The 26,584-nt window shown below is 31.4% G+C and overlaps 1 protein-coding gene across 6 annotated transcripts in view; it reads right to left on the bottom strand.

The window, feature by feature from the left end:
• bru3 (bruno 3) overlaps nt 1-26,584 on the bottom strand; it is a 456,798-nt gene that overhangs the window by 295,678 nt on the left and 134,536 nt on the right. The gene's annotated exons all lie outside the window — the stretch shown is intronic.

The raw sequence follows: 26,584 nt of genomic DNA on the forward strand, positions 1-26,584 counted from the left end.
TGCAGCAATAAATTTTTTATTATTATTATTATTATTATTATTATTATTATTATGCCCGGCGCAACCACCAATTTTTCAATTTACTCTCATATAAGTAACTCATTTATAATAATATATAAATAATCATTTTATACTTAACACATTAGTTTTATAATTGTTTCTTTTCTAAAGCCGTTTCTAGATCTGAAATCTAGACTTCTCTTTATATAGTATTATATTATTTTTTTAAGATATGCTTCTATTTTTATTTTTTAAATTTTGCTAAAAATTCTTTAATATTCTATTCTATTCTATTCTGTGGATTTTCAAAAGTCTTCTATAGTTACTTTTAGAACATTTCTCGATACACATTATAGATAGTTTCTCATAAACACTTCTTCAACGAATGCCCAAATCTATTTTAGATTGTGCTCTGCGTTTTTTCAGAATTTTTCTTAGGTTTTTTTGTGAAATCGTATTTTGTTCTAAAACTTGGACTCTTTTTTATATTATCATAATAAATTTTGTTTATTCTTCTTCCGATGCTTTTTATTTTTATTTTATAAACTTTACTAAAAATTACTTTACAAACACTTCTTCTACTTTTTCCAAATTCTCTCATGGATTCTAGTTTGTGACGTTTCTATAATTTCGTATAGAACTTTTCTAGATTACCTAATCTTTGGCAATAATTCCACACCTTTTTATATATTTTTCTTTCAGATTCTTTTCTCTTCATGATATTATTTAATAAATTTATAAATCCTTCTCCAGATTCTTCTGAGGAATTATTGTGTAGACAGTATTCAAAACGGTTTTATAAACACTTCTACATTGTCCAAGTTTTATTTTAGGTTTTTTCTGCTTTTTTTAAATTACCATAGTTTTGCTTCCAATTTTTTTAGAGTATTTTTTAGCTCTGTTTTCTGGCAAAACTTAACATTTTAAAATCTAAGTTAAAAACGTATTTTCTCCCCCATTGTCCTTATATCAGTTATTGAAACAATAAATTACATTTAGCTATTAATTTTTTGAATAATTTATAACAACTAACTTTGAGAGAAAGTACGGTGTTTTTTTTCTAATATTTTTATTGAACTGGAATGGATATCATTAGATTCCTCGTATTTTCGAATAAAATTCGCCAGATTGGCAACAGTGGTTGCGACAGCTCGAGCTTAGCAGATGCAAATTGCAATCGCAAACATATTACATCGAGTTCAGTTGCAGTGTAAATTGCATAATGTCTGTCCGAGAATTCGTGCACTGTTTGTCCAGTTTTCGATTTGTAAATTCCGCGTAAATAATTCTAATCCCGTCCAGTCACGCCATATGACAATTTCTGTCGGTTTTAACCGACAAATAATGACAAAGTCCGCGCCCAAATAAATAATTCGTTCACCCTTGCACCGCATCAGTCTCGATCGTCTCTAACTTGAGGCAGTTGTGCATGAATTTTTCACCCTCGTCTCCTCTCGATAAAACTTGTGTAACGAATTCCCGGTCGCGAGTTCACCGTCACCTTAAATGACGTTATCAAAGCCCTCGAGTGCGGTGACAGCCCGGAATGTATGAAAGAGAAAACAAACGAGACTTTGGCAGAGTTCTTGCCGAATTTCAGCGAAGAGCAAATTATCCCGACATTTTCCCACTCAACACACCTCCTCTTCGAACTTTGCTGGAAACTGACGATAACGAAATTCTTTTTCATGCACTCTGCTCCCGGCTTTCTCCAGAAATTGCCCGCTGATATCGCTGAGACAATGCCCGGATTTACCCCCAAAAATTGTCTCCTCAAACGATAAAAAAATAAAAAAATGCTCTTTTAGAAAAAAGATGCACTAAAAAGTAAAAAATAATGTTTTTCTGTCAAAAAAAATATTTTTGCTAACTAATTAACTATATAGAATTGCATTGTCACACAGACTACGTAAGTGTGCAAAATTTCAGTTCATTCAGACAACAGGAATCCTTTCAAATTTGGTGCCAAAAATAAGAAACAGACAGGCAGACAACAAAGCAAGTTAACTAAATAGAATTGCATTGTCACACACATTACGTAAATGTGCAAAATTTCAGTTCATTCGGACAACAGGAATCCTTTCAAATTTGGCTCCAATAATATGAAACAGACAGACAGACAACAAAGCAAGTTAACTATATAGAATTGCATTGTCACACAGATTACGTTAGTGTGCAAAATTTCAGTTCATTCAGACAACAGAAATCCTTTCAAATTTGGTTCCAAAAATATGAAACAGACAGGCAGACAACAAAGCAAGTTAACTATATAGAATTGCATTGTCTCACAGATTACATAAGTGTGCAAAATTTCAGTTCATTCAGACAACAGAAATCCTTTCAAATTTGGTTCCAAAAGTATGAAACAGACAGGCAGACAACAAAGCAAGTTAACTATATAGAATTGCATTGTCACACAGATTACGTAAGTATGCAAAATTTCAGTTCATTCGGACAACAGGAATCCTTTCAAATTTGGTGCCAAAAATAAGAAACAGACAGGCAGACAACAAAGCAAGTTAACTATATAGAATTGCATTGTCACACACATTACGTAAGTGTGCAAAATTTCAGTTCATTCGGACAACAGGAATCCTTTCAAATTTGGCTCCAAAAATATGAAACAGACAGACAGACAACAAAGCAAGTTAACTATATAGAATTGCATTGTCACACAGATTACGTAAGTGTGCAAAATTTCAGTTCATTCAGACAACAGAAATCCTTTCAAATTTGGTTCCAAAAATATGAAACAGACAGGCAGACAACAAAGCAAGTTAACTATATAGAATTGCATTGTCTCACAGATTACATAAGTGTGCAAAATTTCAGTTCATTCAGACAACAGAAATCCTTTCAAATTTGGTTCCAAAAGTATGAAACAGACAGGCAGACAACAAAGCAAGTTAACTATATAGAATTGCATTGTCACACAGATTACGTAAGTATGCAAAATTTCAGTTCATTCAGACAACAGAAATCCTTTCAAATTTGGCTCCAATAATATGAAACAGACAGACAGACAACAAAGCAAGTTAACTATATAGAATTGCATTGTCACACAGATTACGTAAGTGTGCAAAATTTCAGTTCATTCGGACAACAGGAATCCTTTCAAATTTGGTTCCAAAAATATGAAACAGACAGGCAGACAACAAAGCAAGTTAACTATATAGAATTGCATTGTCTCACAGATTACATAAGTGTGCAAAATTTCAGTTCATTCAGACAACAGGAATCCTTTCAAATTTGGCTCCAATAATATAAAACAGACAGACAGACAACAAAGCAAGTTAACTATATAGAATTGCATTGTCACACAGATTACGTAAGTGTGCAAAATTTCAGTTCATTCGGACAACAGGAATCCTTTCAAATTTGGCTCCAAAAATATGAAACAGACAGACAGACAACAAAGCAAGTTAACTATATAGAATTGCATTGTCACACAGATTACGTAAGTGTGCAAAATTTCAGTTCATTCAGACAACAGAAATCCTTTCAAATTTGGTTCCAAAAATATGAAACAGACAGGCAGACAACAAAGCAAGTTAACTATATAGAATTGCATTGTCTCACAGATTACATAAGTGTGCAAAATTTCAGTTCATTCAGACAACAGAAATCCTTTCAAATTTGGTTCCAAAAATATGAAACAGACAGGCAGACAACAAAGCAAGTTAACTATATAGAATTGCATTGTCTCACAGATTACATAAGTGTGCAAAATTTCAGTTCATTCAGACAACAGAAATCCTTTCAAATTTGGTTCCAAAAGTATGAAACAGACAGGCAGACAACAAAGCAAGTTAACTATATAGAATTGCATTGTCACACAGATTACGTAAGTATGCAAAATTTCAGTTCATTCGGACAACAGGAATCCTTTCAAATTTGGTGCCAAAAATAAGAAACAGACAGGCAGACAACAAAGCAAGTTAACTATATAGAATTGCATTGTCACACACATTACGTAAGTGTGCAAAATTTCAGTTCATTCGGACAACAGGAATCCTTTCAAATTTGGCTCCAAAAATATGAAACAGACAGACAGACAACAAAGCAAGTTAACTATATAGAATTGCATTGTCACACAGATTACGTAAGTGTGCAAAATTTCAGTTCATTCAGACAACAGAAATCCTTTCAAATTTGGTTCCAAAAATATGAAACAGACAGGCAGACAACAAAGCAAGTTAACTATATAGAATTGCATTGTCTCACAGATTACATAAGTGTGCAAAATTTCAGTTCATTCAGACAACAGAAATCCTTTCCAATTTGGTTCCAAAAGTATGAAACAGACAGGCAGACAACAAAGCAAGTTAACTAAATAGAATTGCATTGTCACACAGATTACGTAAGTATGCAAAATTTCAGTTCATTCAGACAACAGAAATCCTTTCAAATTTGGCTCCAATAATATGAAACAGACAGACAGACAACAAAGCAAGTTAACTATATAGAATTGCATTGTCACACAGATTACGTAAGTGTGCAAAATTTCAGTTCATTCGGACAACAGGAATCGTTTCAAATTTGGCTCCAATAATATGAAACAGACAGACAGACAACAAAGCAAGTTAACTATATAGAATTGCATTGTCACACAGATTACGTAAGTGTGCAAAATTTCAGTTCATTCGGACAACAGGAATCCTTTCAAATTTGGCTCCAATAATATGAAACAGACAGACAGACAACAAAGCAAGTTAACTACATAGAATTGCATTGTCACACAGATTACGTAAGTGTGCAAAATTTCAGTTCATTCGGACAACAGGAATCCTTTCAAATTTGGCTCCAAAAATTTGAAACATACAGACAGACAATAAAGCAAGTTAAATAAAAGTTTTTAAAATGATGATTGGCAGCGGGTTTTCCCGAATAAAAATTAATTTTTAAATTCGAGTAACTTGTTATTATTCACCGAAGCGGCTTGGAGACGTGTGAGGAACTTTAATGAGGATGTGTTTATAGCACAAAAGACGTCGGAAGGAAAATGGAAGGCGCCTAATCAGCTTAAACTTTGAACTTTGATTCGGTAAAAATTGAGTGCCGAAATGAGTTTAATGCCTGCGTCGTAAACCTAGTCTGGCGTCTGAGTCGGCGTCGCGACGTCATTGTGTTTCGTCGCTTTAATCTACCTTCCAAAACAAAATATTTTACGAAGCACTCCTAATTTTTTCAGCCGGCAAACGAATCGATACAATTATGGCCGCTGCTGACAACTGCATTAAATATCCGCCGTTAAAAATTCACACAATGCACTATTCAACACTAGCCGAAAACTGTCAATTAACCAAATACACTCCCTCGTTATTTCCATTGTTGCGAGCCAAGTGGAAATAAATGAAATTAGAAAAATATCGAATTAGGCGAGCACGCGACCACGGTCTCCAAAGTCATTTTAATTAAAACCAGCCCTCGTGTAATTAACTAAAATAGCCGTCATCGTATTGATGAGTGTCTTAAATTAAATCCAATTTACATAAGCTGAATATTTATGGGGATTGCACTCGAAAATGGCTATATGCAGTTAAACGTTTCGATAGTACGATATACAAATTGGAAATGTTCCAAACAAAATACCAACGTTGTCTTGTACAGAAATAGATAACTAAACCGTCATTGGAAAGCCATAGAATGACAAATGTTTCGCGTTTATTCCACTATTATACGCCCAGACACTATTTTCAAATAAAGTACAAACCGACCGAGTTGCACGAGACCGGAGAAAAGCTCAACCGCAAAAACAATCCGATTCAACTAAATCTACTGATCAATTGGACAAGAAGAATTACTTCCAAAGACGTTTTTTTTTCATTTTATAGATTAATTGAATATCAAAAGCTTCATGAAACGAATTACACAAAAAGAAATTACCTAATTCAATAGTTAATACATTTTTTTCTAATTTAATAAATTAAAATTAACTCTGGAATTAATAATCGTATATTTTTTTTACTAAAAACAGTAAAACTTTAGAATTACAATTAATTTGCACTTACTGGAATTACTTAGAAATTATTGGACTTAATTCTGAAACTACGGTAAATACTACAGGAAAAAGTAATACTGTGTATCTCAGAAATTAATTCAAACAAAAAGTTCCGTGAAACAAATTACACAAAAGAATAGTTGATATGGACATTTTCCCATTATTTTAATAAACTGAAATTAACTCTAAGACTACGTTATCGCATAAATTTTTAAAATTTTAAAATTATTTTGATGTATAGTAAAACCTCTTTTAAAGGACACCTCCGATAAGCGGACTCCTCTGACAAGCGGACATGTTTGTTAGCCCCTCTTTGAGTTAATAGTTTTGTTTTAAATGGTATTGTTTCTCTTTTAAGCGGACGCTCTAATAAACGGACGCAGACAATGCAATTCAGATGCTAGGAAACAAAATATCTTTTTAAGGCGGACATTGTCATAAGCACATATGTTATTGAGTAAATATTATTATGACAATCCGTCAGAAAATTCGGGGAATCACGTAAGCGGGTACCTAATTGTTTTATTTCAGTGATAAACTAATACAAGAGGTTAAAGTTATGTACTTATTACTTAAAACAAACAATCAAAAGAAAACAAAACAAAAGTATAAGAAATGTTCGGAAAAAAAATTGAAATAGGAAAAACACAAGAAATTGTTAAAAATGAAATTAAGCTGGCAGCGGATACGCTAGTAAAAAGCAGTTTTTCTTAAATTGAAAGATTGAACATGCTGTTTAATTAACTTATATTTGTTTTGTAAAACTGCTTAATGAAAATATCCTATTTTCTGAAACAATTGTCAAAATAAAAACTAAAAAGTTGGCGACGATTAGAAAATCAAATTTTTAAGAAACCTGAATGGTGGCAAAAAATGTTTAAATTTGACACGAAATAAGTTTCAAGTACATTTCTGACGAATTTTTGAGTATTGACTGGTTCTAAAAATAACGTAAAAACACGTTAATTGTAGAGTGAATAACGTTATTGGTAGAGTAAAAGTTCTTTTTGTAACTATTTGAACAGCTTTGTAACGCAAGAATATAACGTAAAATTCCAGAAAATATAAAATTAGTTATCAATGTTTACAAAAAACGGAGAAAAAATTATGATTTATTCAGATAATCTTATTCTGTTGTAAAATAAGAAATAATAATAATAATAATAATAATAATAATAATAATAATAATAATAATAATAATAATAATAATAATAATAATAATAATAATAATAATAATAGTAATAATAATAATAATAATAATAAAAGAAGAAAAAAAGAAAAAGAAGAAGAACGAAAAGAAAACGAAAAAAATGAAGAAAAAATCATCACTCTCAGACAGCTGTCGAATGACTAAATTATTTATGTTACACGACATTAATATAACGTTTAATTAAAAGGTTTTTTTTAAACGGTAATTATACATGTAAAACGACCGTTAGTTTATACGATTATTAATAACGTTAAAATTCTTTTATGTTGTTTACGTAAATACAACTGTAATTTAAAATGTACTTTAAAACGTTACACATTGGTAAAGGTAATAAGATGGTTTTTGAACTACGTAACATAAACTTTAAAAAAACGTAATCGTTGGAATTTGTTTGATCAAAAATAATAAAGGTTTTAAATGCTATAAATTAATAATTACGTATTTTCTATTTATAGACATTATCTCGGTCAATTTGATTGTTTCAAGAACTAGTAATGAAATAAATAAAATAACTACCAGTGTCGCCTAGTTTTATTATTAATTTAAAAGTAAACTGTTTCATAATACATTATTTTTGTATTAAGTCCATGTTTCATTGAGAAAGTCGAGAGGAAACACTATAGCAATAATTATGTAACTTTGCTTCAACCAATGACAATAATTAATTATGAATAATTATTAGTCATATATTAATTTTATTACGATGTCATTGTTTAATAGAAATACCGTTTAAATATCTATGTAATTATTAAATTCGATTAGTTAAATATAAAATTATAGTAAACTAACATTAAAATGATTCTACAATAATTGATTTTTTCGTAAAAATTTTAGTCGGTAGTCTACGACTTTTAATCCTTGAGAAAAAATTTCAAAATTTTTCAGACAAAATTTTAAAAACAGATTGTAAAAAATTCTTTTTGAAAGATAGGAGAATTTAGTTATTGAAAAATATTAACACTTAAGTATGTGCACAATTTGTCATTTAATAAACAATAGAATTTTCGAAAAATTCTTGAAAAGCTTGTCTAAATATTTGAAATTTTGGCTTATACTTAATCAACAGCACGTATTAACATAAAATTGTTACCAAATTCTGCCAAAAAATACAAAACTAGCGTTAAAAAGTAATTAAGTGAATAAAAGCCCTTCATATACACTATCTTGCCGTGCTTGTGTTGTAATTAGAGTCGTAACGGTAATAATACGGCAGAATAGGTGACCTTTTTGCCAATAAAGCAGTCGGATAGTTCACTAATACCGTTTAGAGGCTCATTTTGGGAGAGGTCACAATAAAAGTCCAATATGAACCCCTATTAGAAGAAAACTTGCTCGCCATTTTCATTGACTACCCCTATAGTGTAATGCGGGGTATAGGAGAAATCTGTATAATTGAATAAACCCCTAAATTAAACCCGGTTTATGCCTACTACAGTAAAGGTTTTATTGCTCTCGTCCGCACCCTCAAGCGTACGATGCTGATTGCGTTTCTGCGCACACCGAAAAAATTTATTAGTTTCATTATCGTCCTAAAACAGGCTCAAAGGAAATTATTCTTTGTGTATGTGAGTGTGGATGTAAAATGAATAGGAAGCTCCGCAAGAAAAAACTCTCTTGGCTCGGTTACAAGCCCTGATTGAAGCTCATCTCTCATCGCGCTAATTCCATAAAAACCGAAGGTTTTATATCATTGGAATTGTTGGCTCAGGTAGCTGACTTAATAAAGCATGATGGAAGAATGCAAGTTACGTGGAAGGAACTTTGCCAAGTTTAAGCATTCACTCCTAACTCGATCGGAAGTGAAACGGATAAAGACGTACCTTAGTGTTTTGTGTACGTTTTCTTGAATGGAAACGAGTCGTTTCTTAAAGCAAGCTACTAAAAATTTACTGTCATTGTTATTACTTCTCTTTCGGTATTTTTCTACAGCAAAACTTGGATTATTATTACGTCTCGCTTGTACCGCTGTAATGGCTCCATCTTTAAGCAAACAAAATGACATTTGCATGCGGCTCTGCTTTAGATACACATAAATTCGCTTTTTCTCCTCGCCCAGCTTAGCACAATGCGAAAAGTTCGCCTTTTGGCGCAAGAGCCGAAAAGTCATGCATTCGCGGACGGCCTGACACGTCCGCCCTGTAATAAAATAACGAACGAGATGTAATTATCCCAAACGGAATCTTAATGCAATTACGATCGAACTTCACTCCGAACTCCGTTTGATCGTCTAATTGTGTTACGCGCCTCGCAATTACATTACCAATATTCGAAGCTAATTCTCCGAAATATGCAAAACATTCCGATCGGAATTTGACGAAAAGCGGCATTGTCTCCTCTCATCATCCGTCTTCATTACGTCCACAATGGAAGGTTTAGCAGTTGTCTGTTTTCGTAGATGAAGCTGCCATCGCCACTTTCCTCGCTCTCTTTGTTCTAGAGCGATGGATCGCATAAAACGCGGATCGTTTCATTGTTCTCCTCTCAACAAAACTAATTCGCCTTGTTACGTACTAGAAATAGCTAATCCGCGTTTCCTCAAAAAGGTTATGGAAAGGTTAGCGATTTTAACGCTTGTAATAGGTCAAATCAACGGATAAGACGGATACGGTTCATTACCGAACTTGCGAGACAAATTTTTTCCCTGATTTTACGGCTCTTTGTTGGCGAGACTTGTCTCAATTGGTACAGTCTTCCGGAGATAACAATGTATTGCCTTCAGAAAATATAGTAATATGTATGGCGGTAATATTTCCTTATTGCTGCACGTACGGAATTTATTGGACAAAGTTGGAGCTCTGATTTAATCCGGGATTGTCACAGGCGAGGGATGGGTATTAAACTTACAAACTGGAACCTTGTACAGTTTTATTTTACCTAATTTTCACAACAACGCGAATTTTTTTTAATGTATACAACGGACAGATTAAAACAAAATAAACAGATTTTGAGCTCAGACATAAAACCACTAATTATTTGCACTATACTACGATATCTAATAATATCTTTTGGAAAAATTAGTATACAATTATTCTAGTAATCACATTTTCTTATTATTTGCGATAATATTAGCCAATACAACAAATTTTTATAGTTTAGATATGTCAAAATAAATACACAGCGAAACCTCCCTTAATGGACACCTCTAAATAACGAACACGGAATAACTTTCCACCTTTCATTAGTGGACACCTTTCTACAACGGACAATTTAAGATTCCCCGTGTCCGTTGTTGAGAGGTTTTACTGTACTTACTTCAAAAATATAAAAATTAGCTTTACATTTTTGTTTCTTCCTCGTAGTTTCTCAATTTGACATATTTTCAGTCTGTCAACATTTCTTAAAATGTCAGTTATTTAATTTTTTACGTTTTCAGTTTTACCAAAAATCTCAGAATTTCAATCTTAATGCTTATTTATATCCTCGGCCTTTTATTGTATCACTCTTACAGTGTCTTAGAAACTCACTGTTTCTGTTTCCCAAGCTCTTTGGTTAAAAATTCCAGTTGATTGAAAAGTCTTCCTAATAAGCACAACAGCTCCAAAACTAACGTAAAAAAACGTTAATTAGGCTGCAAAATCGTTACCCTTATCGTAATCAACGCAAAAATGTAATCAATAATAATAATAATAATAATAATAATAATAATAATAATAATAATAATAATAATAATAATAATAATAATAATAATAATAATAATAATAATAATAATAATAATAATAATAATAATAATAATATTAATAATAATATTAATAATAATAAAAATCAACACACCCTCAGACAGCTGTAGAATGGCTAAATTAAGTCGTTACACGACATTAATATGTTCAATTAAAAGATTATATAAACGTTAAACTGTGCCATCAAAACCAAAATCTTTTTTTAAACGTTAATTATACGTTAAAAACAAACGTTAGTTTATACGATTCTACAAAATTCTATTACGTTTTTCTACGTACATATAACTTCAACTTAAAACGTACTTTAAACGTTACAAATTGGTAAAAGAAAAAGTGGTTTTTAAATCACGTAACATAAACTTAAAAAAAAACGTAACAGTTTGCAACCAAATAACAATAACAACGTTAAAAAACGTTAGATTTACAACTAAGTGCTTACTGGGTCGATTTCAGTCGATTAATTGCTTAATAACAACAAAATTCGACACAAAAAAAATAAAATCGTTGAATATTGACTGAAAACTACCACAAAAACGCTGTTTTGTTAAACTTAGTTAATTTTAAACGATTCCTTGCTGAAAAATCGCAAACTTAGCTGTAGAAATCATGAAATTGCCTTACTCTGCCACCAAAAACAAAGATCTAATCACTGCTTAATAACAAAACTCGATATAAAAAAAATAAAATCGTTGTAAACTGACTGAAAATAACGACGAAACAGCTGTTTTGTTAAACTTTGTTGATTTTAAACGATTCCTTGCAGAAAAATGGCAAAATTTGCTGTAGAAATCATAAAATCGGTTTATTCTGCTACCAAAAACAACGATCAAACTACTAGTTTTGATAAAATCAGTTATTTTTAGACAAATCCTTGTTCATAAAACTTAAAATCGCTTAATCCGAGCACTAAAAAAATTCTAGTCAAAAATCTAAAATCGCCTTAGACTTGCTAAAAGAGAACGAATTAAGCACCAGTTTTATTGAAATAAGTTGAACTTAATCGATTTCTTGCTCAAAAATGTCAAAATTTGTTTCAGTGACCCAATGTTTCAGTTTCCTAAGTTCTTAGTATTTTAGCGTTTCAGTCAATGAGTTTAAATTAAGTCTTTTACTTTCTCATTATTTCAGCTTTTCAGTTTTAATGTTTTTCAAACTTTCAGAATATCAGGTTTTCAGTTAACGACTTTTGCAATTTTTTAGATTCTCTCAAAAATTCTTAAAAATTTTTAAAATTTTTCTAGCCTCTAGTTTTAGTTTCCCAATTTTTTAATGTGTCGCTCTTTTAGTTTCTAGGTTTTTTAGTTGTTCAAAATTTTAACATTTGAATACCTAAGTTTCTCAGCCTTTCAGTGAGATTGTTACATAGTTTTTTGTTTCTTAGTCGTTTAGTTTCGTGGTTTTTTAAACTTTCAGTGCTTATTTTAGTTTCGTAGTTTTTAATCTTACATTTCTATTTTTTAATCTTTCAATATGCTTGCTATTTAGAATGACTGTCAATTGTATTCAGTTCTCAAGTCCTTCAGTTTCCATTATTTTAGTGATTTATTTTTCAACTTCTCATTTATCCAGTTTTCTGATTTCTTAGAGTTACAGTCATTTTCAAAAAATTTCATATACTTCCATTCGAAGAGTGCAGAATGTTCTATTTATTGGCCTATCTCTTAAAAAAATGCCTATTTCTGAATTTTAATCCTTGTAATAAAAACAATTCTAGTTCTAAGATAAAGCAAAAAAATAATTACATAGTTCCTAAGAGTCCGCATTTGCTTATAATGTTACTGCTACAAGCTTGTGTGTTGTTCCCAGAAAAATAAATTAATGAATTAATTAAACAAGAATTTTCTAGTTTTTCCCTGTTACGAAAACCACTTAAAACTTAAAAAAGCTATTTTTTATGTTTTTACGGCAATTATTCCTTCACTGCGAGCCGAAATTCGTTTATATCAAGACAGACGCTGGTCAGATAAAGACGCCTCCACTTTCCACTAGACTGGCACATGTAATTAACATGCAAATGTTTGTAGCGCGTCGCGATGCCAACCTGCGGCTCCGGCGTCGTCTCTTCAACCTACTTTGCCATACAATTACATGCAACCGAGTGTTATTACACTGTATCTGAAGCTCTTATTACTGCAGTGCAATCTTAATTTAATTTAAACATATTATGGAATCATCTGCTTTCCAAATTAAATTAGATCGTTTACTTTGCCAACTACCAAATACAAAAATGCAATTCGGTCTTATCTCATATCAAAAGATTTCCACTGTAGCAAAATGGCCGACTTGATTAAATTCCTTGCATGCGAGTAATTATTTATAATGAAAAATTTGCCGTTCGTGGCGCTTGATTTTTTGGATAAAAAATTGCGTCAAAAATGGCCGGAAGTTGGCACATTGTCGATTTATCTGTCCGGATCGAAGGCAGGCGGGCGTTTTTGGTATTCGGGCACCGCGCGAACCTACAAAATTTATATTATCAATAAATAACGAGCGAACAAAAACAGAAATTGATTCTGGAGAGCCGGCCGGCGGTCGGTGCTGGCGGCGGCTGCGGCCGACGATACTTTACAATTTTATTATAAGTGAACGGCCGGTCGAATATTGACAAGACGGGGGCGCCCTTTTGACGTGGAATGGGGCCTCGCGACAAGACGTGCCGGGAATCTAGCACCGCATATTAAGGTCGGAGCTGAGAGGGTGACGATCGATAAGTGGACGAACATTAACGCAACTTACCAAAGCGGCACACTTTCAACGCAAATGGGGCACTAACCATAACGACAAGAATATTTTAAATAGCGTTATTCTACACACTTTTCATACATTTATCTCAAAACCAACTCCTTTCTCTATTTTAGGATCATATATATATATATAAATAGTCAACATTTCTTCTTAACTATATTGTTGTGTACACTTATTATAAGATCGATAAAAAATCCCGAAATTAACTAGAACTTTTATTGGCCTCTCATCTGCATGTTCTAATTACTTCATTTTTCTTGGCAAAGTGGCCAAGTCAGGTCAGGTCAGGTAAAGTCAGACATAGGGTAATGCCGGGAGAGTTAGGCCAGCGGGTGAAATGACCCACTAAAATTATTCAGTTACGATGCAAATTAGGCGCTTGTTAATAGTGCTTATGTCATTAGCAATAGTATAATATATAAAAACCAACCAGAAAATAAGTTATATCCGTAGTTATATCTAAGTTTTCATACATGCCTCAAATTTGTTGTTAGCTTGACTTTGTCTTCTTTTTTGAAAGAAATCCTAAACTGAATTCTTCTCGGTTATTTATAACTGTTAAACTTTAAAAGGTATGTTTAAGTTCTGAGAACGATGTTATTTTTGTATCTATACTACTTTATTTAACAACCGGAAAAGAAAGAACAAACAATTTTAAAAGCAAAAATAAAAAGTGCATGATGTAAAACAAATAAAACGAGATGTAATACAGCTTATTTAAAAAACGATAGATTTGTTTGAGATAGAATAAGTTAGTAACAGAAAATTATTTTTCTATAAGTTTACGCGTATGAATTTAAATTTATCTTACTGTTCTCATAGAAAATATGTGAAACAAGTTTGTTTATATTACATTTTTCTAGTATTTTTTTGTTTTTATTTTTTTAAATTATTATACTCATTGGAATTACTATGTTCTTGTTGACTTAATAAACATAAATCTTGTAATAATAATAAAACCACAGATATTCTGTTGTTTACGTTCTTTACAACAATGACATTGTTTATTTCCCATTATGTAGTCGACGCACCCAAACCTGGCTTACAAAACCTTATGTGACAAATGTAACATAGTTTTATATAAAAAAAATACCGACTTAAAACCGTTTAAATATCTTTAGGTCATATCACCCAGAGTTAGTGGATCATCTCTCTGGTACTATGGTAGAGATGGCCCAACTGTTAACATTTTTGATTTTTTTTTAAGGAAAGTTTTCGTTAATTTCTTATTTACCTGTACAAATAAAACTGCAATTATGTATTTGTTCTAAATAAAAAATATCGTTTCTGTCGTGTCAAAAATATAGTTTTTATATATTTTTTTAATGTAGGTCATCTTTCCCTGAATTACCCTATTACGAAAAATAGAAATGCTGCTTTAACAAAATTAAAAAAAAACACAAGCTGTAAACGAGTGGCTTTATTATAAACACCTTATAAATTTTACTGTATCCATAACTAGACGCCAAAAAACTGTATTTTTGTCCCAAAAAAAAACCAAAAACATAAAAATAAAAATATTTAAACAGACTGAAGGCTTGTGGTGCAAACGGTATTGCCTGTAACATAGTTAAAAAGCCGTTCTGACTGAGGACCTATCAGTATTCTCTCTGTTGTTCAAAAGTCTTGGAAAAAGTTGTTTAAAGTCAAATTTGTGACTATTTGTTATTTACCAATATCCTTAACAACAGTCAGTCAGGTTTTAGAAGCAACTGCTCTCTGTCATGTGCTAAACTCGAATTTAATAATTTCAATTATATTTTTTTGACTCTCTTTAATCGAATTCAAAAAGTTATCCTCTAGCCTTGGAACCATTATATCAGGAGTACCCCAAGGGTCCATTCTTGGTCCTCTCTTTTTTTTATATTCGACTAATTTGTTGGAAACGAGGAAAAAACCCATAAAAAAGCTTATGTAAACAACTTTAACCTTTATTTGCATTTCTCCCAACAATAACTTCCTTAGAAACGTTTAGAAATTAATGCCGACACAAAAGTAATTTCGAAATTGTCTATGCGAATGAACTTACAACTAAATCTTTTTTATACCTGTTTAGACAACATCAGAAAATACAAAATACAGAATAACCAGAATAGTTGTTGAAGCTTTGGCCTAAACAAGACGATTATGTCTTGTCCAAAATATTTCAACTACGTTGGTTAAAAGTTGAAAATATGTATCAACAATCGACACCACTTGAGTAACTTTATGTTTCAACTTATAGCAACTTCGTCTCCAGCAATAAATTGAGACCTAAAACGTTTTTACAGTTAAATTTTCGGTTTTATTTGTTCTTCACCGTAGGTATTTGTATATTTTCCCTTTTGTTTAATTTTAATTTTTTTATTATTTCGAAGTTGAATTGAATAGTATTTGGCTAAACGTCGCCACATAGAGTTTGTAGAAATGTTACCTTATTTATTTTCTCAATAAAAAAACTATTATTTTTGCTGTTATTATTATTTACGTAGGATGTTATATTCCTTTGGTATGTATGTTTATCTGAATTCGCACAGACATCTCAAAACTTTAAATAAATCGGATTAGGTTTGTTGAAAGGTGTAGTAGGTTGAAGGTAACTAATCTGAGCAATGCTGAGTTGCATAACAACCCTTTTCACCTAAATTCCCTCACGTTGAATTCATCCACATGCCCTTCCATCTCCCCATTTTTCACAAGAGCGATTATCTTCAGCTACATGCCACGTCATCTAACGGAATATAATCAAGCAAAAACCGCCAATTTATCTCGACGGCATCACATTGTCGTCGCCGTTATATTCCACTTTGTTTCCGAATTTTGACGAAAGCGCCAACATTCAAAATGTCATCATCAGTCGACTTGTTGCTGTTTACATCAAAATCGCTGAGAAACATATTCCTGGCCAACCGCAGTTGAATTTTAAATATGATAAAATATTCAGTCGCAAAGTCAGCCATAAATATACAGATAAAACTATAATGAATGGTAAAAGGGTCGTTAAATTGTATGCAAGGTCTGAGTACTTGTAAAATTACCTTGAAATATGACCGGGTTTAGAGGCGATGAAAGTGGAGATCGGGCAATTACCCGGCGCCTGATTGTAGAGTCTTAACACATTAATAAAAAATGCGCCTTGTGACGATTAATTTGCGCAAACCGGCCGCAAATAAATTCGGATTGAATTCAAATGAAGAGTAATTACAGTAAATTACTTTAGTGTTGTATTTTTATTTGTCGGAATAAAATGTCCAGAGGGAGCTTCGCTGTCAATTAATTTACCTTCGCCAGTGCTCTATCCCATTCCGACCCAATTTAGCCGTAGCAAAGCCCGGCTTTAAAGAATGCACTGCAATAATGTACCCAACGAACGAAATTATTACACAGTCCGTGCAAAAAAGCAAATTACCAACAAACTCTATTGAATTACCTGTTTGCAGTTTCGATTAGTATTTGCTCGGTACTCACCTGAAACAAAGAAAAAATCATTAAGACTTAATTAAATAGCGAGTCGCGAGTGCAACAATTAGAGCGGAAAAAACGCGAAAATGAAATATTATAGAAATGGTTTTATGGAGGCGAAGACATCTGCGGAATACTTAATGAACTTATGTCTATAGTTCGAGCGTTTTCAGTTCTTTTCATTCGACTATAACGCCGGCAATTTCCCCGGAACGCCTCTTAATTAAGACCAGAAAAGTTTTTCCAAGCCCGCCGCGAAAAGTCGAGATACACAGTGTTGGCAAAAATTGAACTTTAATTGGCGATTAGCCCGCTTGTGAAAAAGATCAAAGTAAATGCAAAATATATTCAAATATACGTATGTTATCATGCTTCCAAATCATGTAAACATAACATCTCTTTGATCTCGCCAACCCCATCACTACGCAATGTCAGGAGTTATTTGCTCTTCTCTATTTGATATGTTTACGTTTTCGCTTTGTTCCTTCTCTCCTAATTTATCTATTCGGCAAATATAATATATTATGCTGTAATTTGACCGATTTAATTTGGTTTTAACGGGCTGTTGTTATTACCGAAAGGAAATGTATCGTCGAACAGGCACCAACAATGTGGCTTTTAATTATAAATTCTATTACAAACTGATACTGCATTAATTAAATTTTAACCGTTGCAGGGAGTGATTAGTTGGGGCCGAAGTGATGAAAAATGCATTCTGCCGCATTAACAATACCTAATAGAAGGGAAATAATCATAAAGAATTTTGGAAAGCAGCTCGTAAGCTAGTAAGCTATTCTCAAAAATACATTTAAAATGTTTAGTCAACGAATAAATTTTTAAATGCATGACTGGAAATCGAATTTTTGAGTTCAGGACTGTGTTTGAATTACTAGTTTAACAAATCCTTGACCCTATTGTGAATTCTTTTGAATACACCAAAAATAGTTCAAGAAAAACGCACAAACAGAATAAAAATATTTATTTGAGCGTAAGACCCCCTATTGTGAGGTCTGCTAATTTAAGGAGAGAGTTGCAGCTATAACTTATTATCAAGTTTGTTAAATAAACAGAATAATAATCACAAAAAATAAATAATTAAAATAACTTTGGTAATAGACAACAAGAACATCAACAAAGTGCCCAAAACAATATGATAAAACTAGCAACGAACAAAATTAAACCTGTCATGGCATTTTTAATTTTGTGTGAATTTTGATCGAGTTTTGGGTTAAGTTGAATAGCCTGTTGACTTCGCTTGTACATATTACGAAATAAAGACCTTTATTATTATTATTATTATTATTATTATTACTATTATTATTATTATTATTATTATTATTATTATTATTAATATTATTATTATTATTATTTCGACCCGGCAAAAGTATGAGAAAAACATGACAGACAATTACTTTGATAATAATTAGCTGGCAAATAATTTTCATAACTTTTACACTCCACTGACTCGGGGGTTTAAACCTGTAGTCAGGCAAGAAACCACCATTACGGATATTGCTATCAAGTAATGGTGTTGAAAATTTGTTTGAACTACAAATGATGTAAGTAAAATTACCAAAACCAAAACTCTTGCCTGACTACTGATCGTCCGCCTCGCAACAGGATAAATTATTTGTTGAATTATTGTTTATTGTATTGCAATTCCTAAACTGAATTTCGTTATTGTTTAAAACTTTTATAACAATAATACACGTTTTTAAAAAAACTGATTTTTGAATTTCAACAATTAAATTTGAACTTAATTTTAAAAGTTCGAGATTTTGCTTTAAATTTTTTGGCACCACTCCTATTGCAGAAATAATTATTGCCACAATTATTATTTTTTCAAGATTCCAAATATTCTTTATCTCACTAGCTAAAATCATGTATTCAGATTTTTTGTATTGTACGTTTCTTGTATGTTGTGTGTATTTGAAACAGCAATATCTATGATAAATGCATGTTTTTCTAGTTTAGAAATAAAGATAATATCTGGTCTATTAGCAGTAGTAGTTAGATTAGTTAAAACTGTCCTATCCCAACAGAGTTTAAAATTGTCATTTTCTATAAATGAGTCAGGCCCATATTTATAATAAGGAATTAAACCCGAATTAAAAGCTAACTCAGAATGAATTATTTTAGCTACATTATCATGTCTTACTTTATAATCTGATGCAACTAGATCCTGACAAGAAGAAATTAGATGTTGTATTGTTTCAGAATGAGTTCCACACAATCTGCAAACATCATCATTATTTTTTTTAAATAAATTTTTGATAATTTTTTGTATTAATTACTTGATCTTGAATTGCAAAAAAAAACCTTCAGTTTCTGAGAAAATATTAGTTTTTGTTAACCATAAGTGTGAAGCTTTTTTGTCTATATAATTACTGTTATCTAACTCTTTGAAAGATCTACCATGTAAAGGTTTTTCTTTTAAAGTTTCAATAATTAAATTTTCATCAGAAATTATTTCATTTATTATTGGGATTTCTTAAATTTAATGGAGTAAAATTATGGTCACTTAAGCAAATGGCTTTGAATAGAATATTTTTGTTACTACGATTTAAAATGTATTTTTTAAGAGAAGAAATCTGCCTTGAATGCAAATTTTGTAGATTCTGAAAGTCTCAACCTCCATATTCTCTAGATAAAGAAAATCTTTCAATAGCTGATTTTGGATGGTGTTTCCTAAAACGAATAAATATTGTTCTGATTTTAATATTAATATTATTAATATCAGTACTTGTCCATTTAATAATCCCAAATGAATAAACTAAAACAGGTACAGCAAATGTATTTATTGCCTTCATAAGATTCTTTGAATTTAAATGTGTTTTAACTAATTGTCTACATCTCGTGATAAAACTATCAACTAGTTTTTCTTTTGTATCACTATGTGATATTCTATTTGATTGTTTGAATCCTAATTATTATTATTATTATTATTATTATTAGTATTATTTTTAAAAACTGTGCGTTTGTGGTTGTCAGCCCTGATCTTCCGCATTCCGAAACAGCGTTGTCTGTCTGGGGAGTTCGACGTTGGTGCTCTTAGCACATCCTTACATTACACACACGTATAAATGTTATGCTAGTTGCAGCGGTCCCATGCGGCGGATGTAAGCCTGTTAGAGACAGCCTGCGGGAGCAGCTTAGACAACAGACCTGCTGCCCGTATTTGATTAGAGACTTTGCCCGGCCTGAGATCCCCAATCCCTCACGTCGTTAGGTCCTACGGACCGTCCCTTTGGGCCTGGATAAGCTCCTCGGAACTAAACCCTAATGCCCCGAGCTACGCGCTCTTCTTTCCGTCCGCTTGGATGCATCTCCTACCGCTAAAACCACGTCAATATAAAAACGGATCAGTCTTCTATACGCCACGATGAAAACATACACCGAACGGATTAAGGAAATAAATTGTCCGGACGCAGCTAATCGGCTCGGGGAAAAAGATTTTTTTTTTTGGCAGCGGCCGAGAGATGACGCAAAGTCACACAGGGGATTGCCAAGCTCGATGGACGGGATTTCCACCGAAAGTTGATTCGTAAATACACATTTTTTACACTTGTTCCGAGTTTCAAACTTTAGACACCCTTACTAGGCTTGAGAAAACCAAGCTAACTGATTTTTTAACAGCACAAAAGTACCAAAATCTATAATGTGTTTTTTAATTTTTGGGTTCAGGGCTTTGCTTGAATAAGTTAAAAAAAAAAGTCCTAGATCCTATTGTGGCCGATGTTTAAGTTTCTTTTGAATAAATCGAAGATAGTTCAAAAAAAACGGACCAACAACACAAAAAATTATTTGAGCGTAGGACCCCTATTCTGCAGTTTGCTAATTTAAAAAAAGACTTGCAACCATAATTTCTTATCAAGTTTGTTACTATAAATAAACAGAATAATAGTCACAAAATAAATAAATAAATGAAATAACTTAGGTAATGGGCGTAAATAAACATTAACATCAAGAAAGTGCCATAAAACCAGTAACGAACAAAGTTAAAGCTAACATAATTTACTACAAAGAGTTATTTTTAATTTTAGATCTTAAATAGTTTGTGAGATATCTGTTGACAAATACACTAAGCACTTTATTGTCCCACTTTGCTTTGTGGTACCAAAAACTAAAATAAGCGAAAGTGTGATTATATTATATCTATTAAAAAAAATCTGCTAATCAAAGTAGTCAAAGATCGTTTTAATGAGCTTTATTTTTAACAAAAATCAAGAAAATTCTGCGAATAATTTGTCTAAAATTTGATTTATGGACATTTGGGAAAAAGTTTAGCTCCAATTCTGTCGAAAACTTTGCCAAATCTTGTAATCTTAATTCAAATATAGACGCCATATTTGGTTAAAATGGCTCAAATAATAAACTTATTTTTATCGAAAACGACGATTTTTTTTACTCGATTTTCGCCGATTTCTCACTTAAAATGAGACAGATCACCTTATTCTGATTAAAAATAATGACTTACGCACCAGTTTCGTTGAAAACTTCTGATTTGCGAAGTTTTTTCCTGAAAAAATTACTTGAAATAGCTCAAACCACTTCATTTTAGCCAAATCAACTTGGTTTATAAAAAAAATTTAAAAATTTCTGCCACTGAAAGAATAACTTACAATTTATAACAAAAAATTAGAAAAGACAAAATTCTATACGAATTAGATTTTTTATCTAAGCGAAAACTCTAATCACATTCAAAACATTTTGACTTGCAAATTCTAACAAAAAATTACAAAATAATTTCAATATTAGTAGACTTAATTCAAAAAAAGTTTCGCAAAGTGTTATTTATAATCTTAATCGGTTATTAAAAAAATCGACTTTTCGCAAATAAAAAATTAAAATATGAAAAATCCCTCCCTGGCTGTAAGCACCTGCCATAAATCGCCACCGTGCCTTGTGCAGTTAAATAAAAACTCACCCGACCTGTGCACCCCTAAATATAAAAACGATCGCGTTATTTGCTCTTGTATTTTACGTCTGCCTCTGTTATATCACCGCGTCCTAATTCTCACCTCTTCCTTTTTACTCCTTTGGGTATTTTTCAGTCTTAATGTCCGCATTATTTGATATCGTTTCTTCTTGCAACACTTTTTTATTATCATGTCCTACATCAACATTTCGTATATTTTTTATTTTATTTGCGTCGTGTATGTGGACTTTTAGCTTCGTTTTTTATTACTACACCCTTGTAGATTTTAATGGTGGCAAAGTTAACAGCTGCTTTTCCTTATCTCCTCGTATCGGAAGTTTTGTTCGAGTATAACTTACCTGTCAACTTGAAACAAGTTGATCAAATCTGGTGTTTTGATTGATGGTGTAGATTCTCGGAAACACATTAACATTTTAATTGCGGTACCGTCCGGGTAATTTCTATCTAAATAACGAAAAGTGTGAAGCATAAGAACCTAACAATGAAACAGACATAAAACTAATGCATGCATAACTCGTTTGTTCTCCTGATCTTAGCTTATTTTTCTTTAAATAAACCAAAATTAGTTCAAGAAAGCGCACCATCAGAACGAACAAATATTTATTTGAACGTAGGACCCCCTATTGTACTGTTAGCTAATTTATAAAGAAAGTTGCAGCAATAACTTCTTATCAAGTTGGTTACCATAAGTAAACAGTATAGTGGTCACAAGATAAATGAATAAATAAAATAACTTAGATAACAGGCGTAAATAAACACTTTGGTTTCACAAATTATTCATAACGAAACTGAAAGTAGTTTCACAAAGAGAACTTTTATGCAACAAAAATAAAAAGTAAAAAAAATAATATATTACACTCGTTTTATAAGACTTAATTGTGGCACTCATTCTATTAGAGCACTCGTTCGTCGTGCTCCAAAAAATAGAACGTCTTATAAAACTCGTATATTTATATACTTTTAGAATGTTCAGTCAACAAAAAAATTTTAAAATGCATAAGTAAGAACCAAATTTTTGAGTTCAGTGCTGTATTTGAATCAGTTAAAAGAAAAAATACAAGTCCTTGATCCTATTGTGATCGGTGTTTGAGTTTCTTTTGTATAAACCTAAGATAGTTCAAGAAAAACGCACCAACAAAACGAAAAAATATTTATTTGATCGTAAGACCTCATATTTTGTGAGGTAATTTCTATCTTAATAACAAAAAGTGTGAAGCATAATAACCTAGTAAAAAACAGACATAAAACTAATGCATGCATAACTCGTTTGTTCTCCTAATCTTTGCCTATTTTTCTTTAAATAAACCAAAAATAGTTCAAGAAAAGCGCACCATCAGAACGAACAAATATTTATTTGAACGTAGGACTCCCTATTGTACTGTTAGCTAATTTATAAAAAAAGTTGCAGCCATAACTTCTTATCAAGTTGGTTACCATAAGTAAATAGTATAGTGGTCACAAGATAGATGAATAAATAAAATAACTTAGATAACAGGCGTAAATAAACACTTTGGTTTCACAAATTATTCATAACGAAACTGAAAGTAGTTTCACAAAGAGAACTTTTATGCAACAAAAATAGAAAGTAAAAAAAAATATATTACACTCGTTTTATAAGACTTAATTGTGGCACTCATTCTATTAGAGCACTCGTTCGTCGTGCTCCAAAAAAATAGAACGTCTTGTAAAACTCGTATATTTATATACTTTTAGAATGTTCAGTCAACAAAAAAAATTTAAAATGCATAAGTAAAAACCAAATTTTTGAGTTCAGTGCTGTATTTGAATCAGTTAAAAGAAAAAATACAAGTCCTTGATCCTATTGTAATCGGTGTTTGAGTTTCTTTTGAATAAACCTAAGATAGTTCAAGAGAAACGCACCAACAAAACGAAAAAATATTTATTTGATCGTAGGACCTTATATTTTGTGAGGTAATTTCTATCTTAATAACAAAAAGTGTGAAGCATAATAACCTAGTAATAAAACAGATATAAAACTAATGCATGCATGACTCGTTTGTTCTCCTGATCTTAGCCTATTTTTCTTTAAATAAACCAAAAATAGTTCAATAAAGCGCACCATCAGAACGAACAAATATTTATTTGAACGTAGGACCCCCTATTGTACTGTTAGCTAATTTATAAAGAAAGTTGCAGCAATAACTTCTTATCAAGTTGGTTACCATAAGTAAATAGTATAGTGGTCACAAGATAAATGAATAATTAAAATAACTTGGATAACAGGCGTAAATAAACAGTTTGGTTTCACAAATTATTTATAACGAAACTGAAAGTAGTTTCACAAAGAGAACTTTTATGCAACAAAAATAAAAAGTAAAAAAATAATATATTACACTCGTTTTATAAGACTTAATTGTGGCACTCATTCTATTAGAGCACTCGTTCGTCGTGCTCCAAAAACTAGAACGTCTTATAAAACTCGTATATTTATATACTTTTAGAATGTTCAGTCAACAAAAAAACTTTAAAATGCATAAGTAGAAACCAAATTTTTGAGTTCAGTGCTGTGTTTGAATCAGTTAAAAGAAAAAATACAAGTCCTTGATCTTATTGTAATCGGTGTTTGAGTTTCTTTTGTATAAACCTAAGATAGTTCAAGAGAAACGCACCAACAAAACGAAAAAATATTTATTTGATCGTAGGACCTCATATTTTGTGAGGTAATTTCTATCTTAATAACAAAAAGTGTGAAGCATAATAACCTAGTAATAAAACAGATATAAAACTAATGCATGCATAACTCGTTTGTTCTCCTGATCTTAGCCTATTTTTCTTTAAATAAACCAAAAATAGTTCAAGAAAGCGCCCCATCAGAACGAACAAATATTTATTTGAACGTAGGACCCCCTATTGTACTATTAGCTAATTTATAAAGAAAGTTGCAGCAATAACTTCTTATAAAGTTGGTTACCATAAGTAAATAGAATAGTGGTCACAAGATAAATAAATAAATAAAATAACTTAGATAACAGGCGTAAATAAACACTTTGGTTTCACAAATTATTTATAACGAAACTGAAAGTAGTTTCACAAAGAGAACTTTTATGCAACAAAAATAAAAAGTAAAAAAATAATATATTACACTCGTTTTATAAGACTTAATTGTGGCACTCATTCTATTAGAGCACTCGTTCGTCGTGCTCCAAAAAATAGAATGTCTTATAAAACTCGTATATTTATATACTTTTAGAATGTTCAGTCAACAAAAAAACTTTAAAATGCATAAGTAGAAACCAAATTTTTGAGTTCAGTGCTGTGTTTGAATCAGTTAAAAGAAAAAATACAAGTCCTTGATCCTATTGTAATCGGTGTTTGAGTTTCTTTTGTATGAACCTAAGATAGTGCAAGAGAAACGCACCAATAAAACGAAGAAATATTTATTTGATCGTAGGACCTCATATTTTGTGAGGTAATTTCTATCTTAATAACAAAAAGTGTGAAGCATAATAACCTAGTAATGAAACAGACATAAAACTAATGCATGCATAACTCGTTTGTTCTCCTGATCTTTGCCTATTTTTCTTTAAATAAACCAAAAATTGTTCAAGAAAGCGCACCATCAGAACGAACAAATATTTATTTGAACGTAGGACCCCCTATTGTACTGTTAGCTAATTTATATAAAAAGTTGCAGCAATAACTTCTTATCAAGTTGGTTACCATAAGTAAATAGTATAGTGGTCACAAGATAAATGAATAAATAAAATAACTTAGATAACAGGCGTAAATAAACACTTTGGTTTCACAAATTATTATAACGAAACTGAAAGTAGTTTCACAAAGAGAACTTTTATGCAACAAAAATAAAAAGTAAAAAAATAATATATTACACTCGTTTTATAAGACTTAATTGTGGCACTCATTCTATTAGAGCACTCGTTCGTCGTGCTCCAAAAAAATAGAACGTCTTATAAAACTCGTATATTTATATGCTTTTAGAATGTTCAGTCAACAAAAAAATTTTAAAATGCATAAGTAAAAACCAAATTTTTGAGTTCAGTGCTGTGTTTGAATTAGATAAAAGAAAAAATACAAGTCCTTGATCCTGTTGTAATCAGTGTTTGAGTTTCTTTTGAATAAACCTAAGATAGTTCAAGAGAAACGCACCAACAAAACGAAAAAATATTTATTTGATCGTAGGAACTCATATTTTGTGAGGTAATTTCTATCTTAATAACAAAAAGTGTGAAGCATAATAACCTAGTAATAAAACAGATATAAAACTAATGCATGCATGACTCGTTTGTTCTCCTGATCTTAGCCTATTTTTCTTTAAATAAACCAAAAACAGTTCAAGAAAGCGCACCATCAGAACGAACAAATATTTATTTGAACGTAGGACCCCCTATTGTACCGTTAGCTAATTTATAAAGAAAGTTGCAGCAATAACTTCTTATCAAGTTGGTTACCATAAGTAAATAGTATAGTGGTCACAAGATAAATGAATAAATAAAATAACTTGGATAACAGGCGTAAATAAACAGTTTGGTTTCACAAATAATTCATAACGAAACTGAAAGTAGTTTCACAAAGAGAACTTTTATGCAACA

This window comes from Tribolium castaneum, chromosome 7 (assembly GCF_031307605.1).
Source record: "Tribolium castaneum strain GA2 chromosome 7, icTriCast1.1, whole genome shotgun sequence".
NCBI lineage: Eukaryota > Metazoa > Arthropoda > Insecta > Coleoptera > Tenebrionidae > Tribolium > Tribolium castaneum.